Source organism: Myxine glutinosa, chromosome 4 (assembly GCF_964187855.1).
Source record: "Myxine glutinosa chromosome 4, kmMyxGlut1.1, whole genome shotgun sequence".
NCBI classification, from domain to species: Eukaryota; Metazoa; Chordata; class Myxini; order Myxiniformes; family Myxinidae; genus Myxine; species Myxine glutinosa.
In genome coordinates this window covers 119,364,788-119,374,060 of record NC_136264.1, presented here as the reverse complement: position 1 = coordinate 119,374,060, position 9,273 = coordinate 119,364,788, and positions in this window count along the sequence as shown.

Below are 9,273 nucleotides of genomic sequence, written 5' to 3'. Positions count from 1 at the left end.
GAACCCGTGTTCGTTTTTATTTGTCAGCAGGGCCAACCCTATGTGGTCCAACTGCGTGACATTGATGCCACTCAAAATACATGGTCCAAAGATGCAAGGTAAGTTTGCAGCAAATGACTGCTCAGCAAAGTGAAAGGCCACAAAACGTGTGGTCCATGTGTAATGTGGTGCAGCAAAGTGTCTGTGCACATGCAGCAAAGTTATAATAAAGAATACTGCAGGAAAGTACCGTGCAGTTCATCTGCACAGGTGCAGCAAAATGCAGCAGGGGTGCCGCACAGGGTGTAGCAATGTGCAGCTGCACAGTTCGAGGTTGCTGCACAACTCCTCCAAAGTGGGTCCATGGGTGGGGAGGAGAGACAAAGCACAGTCAGCAAACGGAAAGGGCGCAAAGGTACACCAAAACACAAGGCAATGCAGCATGAGGTGCGCGGAGGAGCGAGCAGAGCAAGCTCGTCCCTAATCGTTCGTACCCCCCAACGTCAGCTGACACTACCCTTGCCCTTCCCTGTATTTAAAAATTACAAATCCGTCTCCACGTCCTGTCTCCCATATCCCCCTCTATACCAAATTCGTCGTCCAATCCCTCCCAGGAAGGAAGAGATGGAATAACACAATGTCACTTTCACGTCATGATGCGTCTTACTCACTCAAATCAGTCACTTGGAGCTAGTGCGGAGCTTTGTCACCTTGGTGAATGAATGTGGATGACTTGCATGGTGTGCAAGGGGATTCCTCATCCTAACTACACTAGTTACATTAACTTTTAAACTAACCCGGGGTCATACCCTGCCAATTGGCCTCTTTACATTATGTGGTTCTAAAAACCTGATTCCCATTGACCACCTGGTGCCTTCCAAATTTGGGTCTCACTCCCCAATTTTTCACACTGTGCCTTCGCATAATTTCGGGGCTGGGTCGTGTGGCTCCACTAGCAGGTCTAACTACCTGCGCACCTCCGCCACTGAGGTCGCTACCCGAGCTTACCTTGCTCCTTGCGACTACTTAAATTGGGGAAGGCCCCTCCTGGCTCTCTCACCCCCACTCATGCCCTCTCTGGCATTGGGCTACCAGGGTCCTTCTCCTGGATCTTCGGGCCCCACTGAACACTACTCACAACCCTAACTGGCTCCCGGAGCCTACCTGCGGCCTCACCTGGCTGACAAACTACCAGTGGCGGAGTGCCCCAATAACCATACGCACCAACAAAGCCCACACGCCCAGCCATTCCACATAGACTCATGCACCCAACCAAGCACTTCTTACTACTTCCCGCACCACAGGTGTCAATATCCAAACAATTTACCTAAACCCTCTACCTGACTTTAAACTACCCACCCCGGGTATTCGTGAAGGGGTCCATCTCCCCCCATTCACTCCTTCGCACCATGCATTCTACACCTTCTATCTCCCACCAAGCATTCCACATCACTCATTCCACACCATTTATTCCACACACCAATTATTCCACACCAAATATTCTCACGCACACCATGTTCTCTTGCACACCTATTGTGCTCACACACCTGTTCCCCACTTGCACACCATGCAAGTCAATTCACTTTAACACAACTCCATTTGTCCTCAATACACCACTCCTGGTTATTCCAAACCAATTCCTCATTTGATCAAGCTCAATACACACAGTGATTCTCATTCAATTCCTCAATTGCTCAAGCTCAATACCATCCTCACACACACAGCATCATCGAACTGACTACTTCCCCTAAACCTCGTGCTTCCCCGTCTTCCCTTACACTAAGCACTTCCCTCGTCATTATCATCCATCTAATCTCTCTACGTCCCCTCTACCTGTACCATGTCCCTACTTAAATCTTGTCATCTACTGTCATCTAGTTCCCTATCAATTAACCTAGCCCGCCCTCGTCTAGTTTACACTGCCACCCCATAATCTAGTGCTCATGTGCCCCAATATGTGTGAGGAATAGCGAAACCACCACTCCTCCATGCCGGGTACCATTCGCCAACACCATTGCTATTCCAGTCCTCTGAACTATGAGCCTCTCCGTGCGGCAATACATTTTCGTCACAGCTCGGCTTCAAAAAGCCGAGCAATGCATGCGGGTGGTTGGTCTACCGTACGTTGGGTCCGTCCGGCATTTTCGATCCAGGGGACGAGGTTTTGTTGGGCCAAGGTTCAAGGCGCCATCTCTGCGTGGTGCCTTGCGGTCCCATGCACGATGGCCCAACCGCCCACGGTCGGAGCACCGCAGCCACCAGGGGGCACAGCTCCGACCCCTCCTACCCCACCCCCTCGAACCGTGCCGATCACCTTTCCCGCCAAGGACCATACAGGGCGGGGCCCGGGGCGAACCGTGCACGGCGCTTCTTGCAAAGACCGCCACGGCAACGATCGCCGCCGGTCCCCGCGGCACACAAAGCACACCACGCACTGAGGGCTCGCGTCGGCTATACGTCGCGCTAAACGCTGCCCCGGTCTGCGTCGATGCTCGGGCCGCGTTCTTACCCCACGCGACCCGTTCCTCACTCGCAAAACGCGGTGCTCCAGCGCCTCTCATACACTCCATACATTTTGTTACCGCACGCTCTCTCTGCACACGGTCCGGTGTGCATTCTTTCTCGCACACCGTACCAGCACCTGCACACCTAGGCGCACTCATATCACTCACGCACTCCATTATCACACCCTTTTCCTCCACACACTCCGTTACGCACGCTCTCATTACGTATTCCGTAACACAATCGGCCATCGCACACCCTCGCATACACTCTTTTGTTACACCCTCAGTAACAACCACGGGTGTGCACTCTTCTGGTACACACCCAATCAGCGCACACTTACCCACGGGTGTGCACTCTCCTGTTGCACACCCAATCACACGCTCTGGTGTGCACTCCTGCACACTCTCTTCAACACGCTCTGGTGTGCATTCTCGCACACTCTCCTCGGCCATTGCACACTCTGTAACACACTCGTCTTCGACACACTCTTCCCACATACATTCCGGTGTGCATTCTCCCTCGCACTCTGGAACACACACTCGTGCTCCGGCGCACACTTTTTTCTCACACGCGCGCCATTCGCTCTCGTACACCTCACAAAGGACCTTCCACGAGCGCCCGGCTCCATCTCGATCCCAAGTGCGCCAAAAACCTTTTCCCGCCATACACATTCCTGGTCACCTTAGGGACCCTCTTCCGCAGCAGCACCACCTGCACACCTTCATTTTTGTTAGGAAGCACGACATCACAATGCAAATACAGACTTTGCGCGGATTCCATTTTTTCCTCCCGCGATTCATTTACTTTTTCTCCCGTCTCTTCAGCTCCAATTTCAACTATGATTTCTTTTTCCTCGACGACCGCCGGCGCCATTAAAATTTCTTTTTACAATTCGGCGGCCGCCGGCTTTTTTTACACCCCGAGTCCCAATTTCTAGACCCTCGGTCACTTTAGCCGCGCTCTGCTCTACCTCGCTCTCCCCGCGTTCCTCGCACCGCATTACCTCGTCGCATCCCTTTGCGACTTCCTCGCTCAACCTGCGCCTTATGTCCTTCCCTGCCTCTTTTATTTCCTTTTTCGACGACACCCTCATTTTTCCCAATTGATTCTTTTGGATGTCCATTTTGTTTTCCAACCCCTTTTTCACCTCTTCCAATTCCCGGGTGGATTTGTCCCCCAATTCTTTCCTCTCCCGGGTGGATTTGTCACTCTGGGCGTCCAATTTGTTTTCCAACCGCTCACCCATTGAATCCATTTTATGCTCCGACTTGATCATATAGGCCCTCATTTGTGCCATAAATAATTGGAAGTCCCCTGGCCACGTGGGGTCGGCACTCGCTGCCACGTGCAAGTGGACGCCATTTTCTACCCCTACGGCCGGCCCCTCCTCAATGTCCTCCTCTTCTCCCAATTCTTCCCGGGGGTCCTGGGTCATCGATTCCAACTCATCTATCTTCTCTTCTACCCCCACCGGCATTCGACCGTCTTGGCTAGCCATGGCACGAATTTAATTTTTGGATCTTAAAAACTAAATTTTGGTCGCTCGTAATTTGAGTGCGTTAAGCGCACTTCGGGTCCTATCCCAAACTCCTGACACCAATTATTATGGTTCTATAAACCGGCCTTCTCCCCTTATCAAGGGGGATTAATCCCCTTGTCTTTACTAGCCTGGCGCGAACCGAGACCGATTACGTCCCTTCCGGACAGCGCAAAATAGGGTTTCGGGACCAAATTCTCGCTCGTACCTAAGTACTCGCGCTGCCCTGGAAGCGAGGAAACAAGCCTCGCACGAACCACGTGTGATGGTAATACGCCGAGCGGTTTGCGTACACGTGATCCGCGCAGTTAGAATTAATGGAACCCGATTGGAGCGATCTTATTCATGCCACACTTAGTCAATTGGAGAAATCACATGAACGATCGAATTCAGAAGAAAGGAAGAACAAATTGATTTAATGGGTATCATACGTATATACAGTTCAGTACGAAGAGACACAGGGAAATCCTTATACAGTCTTATTCTTAATTCCCAAAGACAACGGGCCCGTCTGACACACTCACATGGGGTATTGCAGATGGGCAGGTGTTCCCCAGCGCGTCCAAGGGTGGTTCTCGTTCAGCTCTCCACGGTCCCCGGCACGTCCGCGAAGATGGTGATCGACGAAGACAGGGCCACGCGGCGCGTCTCTCGAGCAACGGTGATATATCGGGGCGAACGGCAGGGAGGGCTTTTATGGCAAAGGCGGGTCGGCTTTTATGGTGAAGGGCGGTTACGCAGGTTTGTTCACTCGCTTGGCTGAAACGCGCAAGTTATAAACGCCCTGGCTGCGCCCCTGTATCTTTAGCGATAGTAAAGTTTGTACAGTGCGAGTGATGCAAGTACTCTTCCTGCACGTCCTCTCTCTCCTCTGCCAGTCCTGTCGAGGGCTTTGCGCAACGGGTTATATAGCCCCACCCCGCGAGCCTTCTGGAACTCACCAGACGCTTCTCACCACGCCCTCTGACGCCACCACCTCTGAGCCCTGATTGGCGGCTCATGCTTACCGTCATCGCCTCTGCCGCTCCCGACCTCAACGCCGCCCCCACCTTTTTAGGCCTACCTCGTGTTAACTCGACGAGTGAGCAAGCAAAGGGCAGCGAAATGGATCGCGCCTGTAGAGGTGGAATGGTTTGCCGAAGTAGGACCTATTCTCCTGTCTTTACACAACGCAGGATTAACACTGGAAGGGGCCGACTCTCACACATACTAAGACATAACTATACTACAAATGAGGCTACATGTTGCTCATGTGACTATCTATGGGGGACAAACTTTAACCTTCATTAGGCTCACTGTACACATCTCAAAACCGTAGCAATATATATATATATATATATATATATATATATACATATATCTATCTATCTATATATAAAGGAGGTGTGTCTGTCTGTCTGTCTTGATGTCCGCTTATAACTCAAGAACTACACATCGGAGAAAAGTTTTAGACACAGATTCGGAATCAGCATAAAATCCCGGTGGTGACTTTTTATTTTAATATCAATGGTTTAAAAAACCACGCCAGCTGCAATTCCGTAGTGTAGTTTGTGGCGGCATATTGCCCCTTTCTGATCCCATGATGCATTGCGGTTCCGATTCGCGATGAGGTCTATGCGCTATCACCGACACTTTTCCATACCTTTTAATCAGATTTACCTTATCGTCCATCGTAACCACATTACGCTTGGAAACACTAGCATTATCCTTCTTCGGACCCATGGCTAACACAGACAGAGTAAAGGAATACTGTACGTCGCCTCTGTTGTGAATGCGAAGCAGCGGTTGCGCGTACGTACAGTATACTGTACGTACATATTTATATATTTTTAATGTGCTTTTTATTGTATTTTAAATTGTTTTTTAGCTTCTTTTATTGTTAATTTATGTACTATTTTATTTATTTTAAATATATTTTTAAGGAAAACAAATGTTTTCACGTCCGTAGGAGTGACGTAAAGTCGCACATAATGACAAAATGCGCGCCATTTTTTCGCGCCAAGAACGAATAAACGGTTTTTTTTTTAGTTGAGATTTTATTCGAATTCAAATTTCATTAAATTCCAACTGTTGGAAACAATAATTATTTCAACTGTTGGAAATATTTTTTTGGTTAACCAACGACGGTCGATTTAATCTCGACCTTCCCCAAATGCGGAAGAGTGCGGCGCTGCAGGAGCGCAGGTGAAACCCAGGAAATGCACGTTGGTGTTCACAGTGGAAATGCCCATGGACGGCATCGTGGTTAACGGCATCGTGGTTAACGGCATCGTGGTTAACGGCATTGCTACGAATTCCTTCTGGGAATCTGACCCAAGCCACAATCTCCCAAACCCATATCCGTGCAAGTCCTTCTTTCCCAGACACGGTAATGACTAACGTACCCTCTGACCTCCCCTCATCCTGCTTCCAGGCCCTGGGCTCCTCTGGCTTTGCCGATTGTGAGAGTCTAAAGCTTTTTAGCTCCAGTCAGAGGTGACTCGGTGCTGCAAAGTCTGCCATGGGATGGGTCGGGTGTTGTGGGATGGGTCGGGTGTTGTGGGACGGGTCGGGTGTTGTGGGACGGGTCGGGTGTTGTGGGACGGGTCGGGTGTTGTGGGACGGGTCGGGTACTGTGGGACGGGTCGGGTACGTGTCGGGTGTTGTGGGACGGGTGGGGTGTTGTGGGACGGGTCGGGTGTTGTGGGACGGGTCGGGTGTTGTGGGACGGGTCGGGTGTTGTGGGACGGGTCGGGTGTTGTGGGACGGGTCGGGTGTTGTGGGACGGGTCGGGTGTTGTGGGACGGGTCGGGTGTTGTGGGACGGGTCGGGTGTTGTGGGACGGGTCGGGTACTGTGGGACGGGTCGGGTACTGTGGGACGGGTCGGGTACTGTGGGACGGGTCGGGTACTGTGGGACGGGTCGGGTACTGTGGGACGGGTCGGGTACTGTGGGACGGGTCGGGTACTGTGGGACGGGTCGGGTACTGTGGGACTGGTCGGGTACTGTGGGACGGGTCGGGTACTGTGGGACGGGTCGGGTACTGTGGGACGGGTCGGGTACTGTGGGACTGGTCGGGTATTGTGGGACGGGTCGGGTACTGTGGGACTGGTCGGGTACTGTGGGACTGGTCGGGTACTGTGGGACGGGTCGGGTACTGTGGGACGGGTCGGGTACTGTGGGACGGGTCGGGTACTGTGGGACGGGTCGGGTACTGTGGGACTGGTCGGGTACTGTGGGACTGGTCGGGTACTGTGGGACGGGTCGGGTACTGTGGGACTGGTCGGGTACTGTGGGACGGGTCGGGTACTGTGGGACGGGTCGGGTACTGTGGGACGGGTCGGGTACTGTGGGACGGGTCGGGTACTGTGGGACTGGTCGGGTACTGTGGGACTGGTCGGGTAGTGTGGGACGGGTCGGGTACTGTGGGACGGGTCGGGTACTGTGGGACGGCTCGGGTACTGTGGGACAGGTCGGGTATTGTGGGACGGGTGATGTTGAAGCGATCGTCAGAACGATGTTGTATCGAGACCAGAATCCCGCTCGGTTGACAGTCACACTGCCAAAGATAGGCAAAAGTGTCCTCAAGAGGCGGCTGGGAAATCACACCTTCGGGTATGGACGTTCAACGGCTCCCAATCGACGAACCCCAAATTCCCACTCAAAATCCACGTTACACACACACACCAGATTAACGTCTGGATGGTTGTGAAAATGGTTGAAGTGAGGTGAAGAACCTGGAGCGATGCGAAATCAGGCGCGAGACAAAACGTCATGTAGGAAATGTACTGTGATATTGCTCTGAAATATACATGTTCTTTTCATCATATATTTGTCTTATTCTTATTCAACCCGGGCGAAGCCGGGTACCTCAGCTAGTACATATATACGAGCAGAAGTAGCCAGCGTTGCCAAGGGGGAGAGGGAGAGGCAGGAGTGAGGGAGTGGGGGGGGGGGGGGGGTGAGGGAGTGGGGGGGGGGGTGAGGGAGTGGGGGGGGGGGGGTGAGGGAGTGGGGGGGGGGGGAGGGGAGGGAGACGTGAGGGGAGAGGAAGGGGAAAGATATACTACATAAACATATTTTGGGGGGAAGTGGTGGCTTTTACAGACCCCTCCATTTTGGGGAGGGGGGGAAGGGAAGGAGGAAAAATTTACCCATGCAAAGAGTGCTTTAACCTCAGTGTTGCCCAGGTAAAAAAGGAAATTGTAATACCCTCTGCCACCATCACGAGGTGGTGCTACGCGGTACACATTTACATAGATAATTCCCCCCCAATTTACAATTTACATAGATAATTCCGGTCACCCACACCCCAGCATGAGGCCGCCCCCACATAACCTATGTTACCCCCCAGACAAAGTTGTATTTTTATTTGTACCGTGAGTAAAGTATAAAAGTGTTTATAGCTGGTGTACCTGGCGTTGCTCAAGCGAAAAATTAACATATTTGAAATGAGGGCAAATATAATGGAAAAGCAATTACATCCAAATCCATCACAAATGTCAAATCATCATTTTACCTTTTCGTTGAATATATGCTGGTGAATGCACCGTTGATCACGTTTCTGAGTTAAGTATAATGATGCTCAGGAAGAAGAAGAAGCCTTACCACCAACTTTGACTGCTTCCGGAAGTGTTTGATTATTCGTGTTCAAATGTCTGGTAATTGTTTTGTATTTATTTTTGCGAATGTGTACTTGTATACAACTGTCATTAATGAAAAAGGCTTAGACACAATAGAGCGATTTTTATTAATCCCAAAAAAACGAACTTTTTTTCCCAAAATTTTATTATTATTTTTTGCCTAAAACACTCGCAAGCAGTCAGTGATGAAACTCTGAAAGTTTGACGAAGATCCGTTCAGCCATCTCTGAGAAAAATGGCAACAGACAGACAAATGGCTCTCTGAAATAGTAGATTAAAAAAAAATCTACCACCTACCGAGATACATCACCGATCTGCCGATTTTCTAATAAATCTACCACCGACCAGGTTATATCACTGATTGACTGATTTTATACCAAATCTACCACCACCTGAGATACATCACCGATCTACCAATTTTATAATAAATCTACCACCTACCAAGTTATATCACTGATTGACCGATTTTATACCAAATCTACCACCACCTACTGAGATACATCACCGATCTACCAATTTTATAACAAATCTACCACATACTGAGTTATATCATTGATTGACCGATTTCATACCAAATCTACCACCTATCGAGATAAATCACCAATCTTCCGATTTTATACCAAATATACC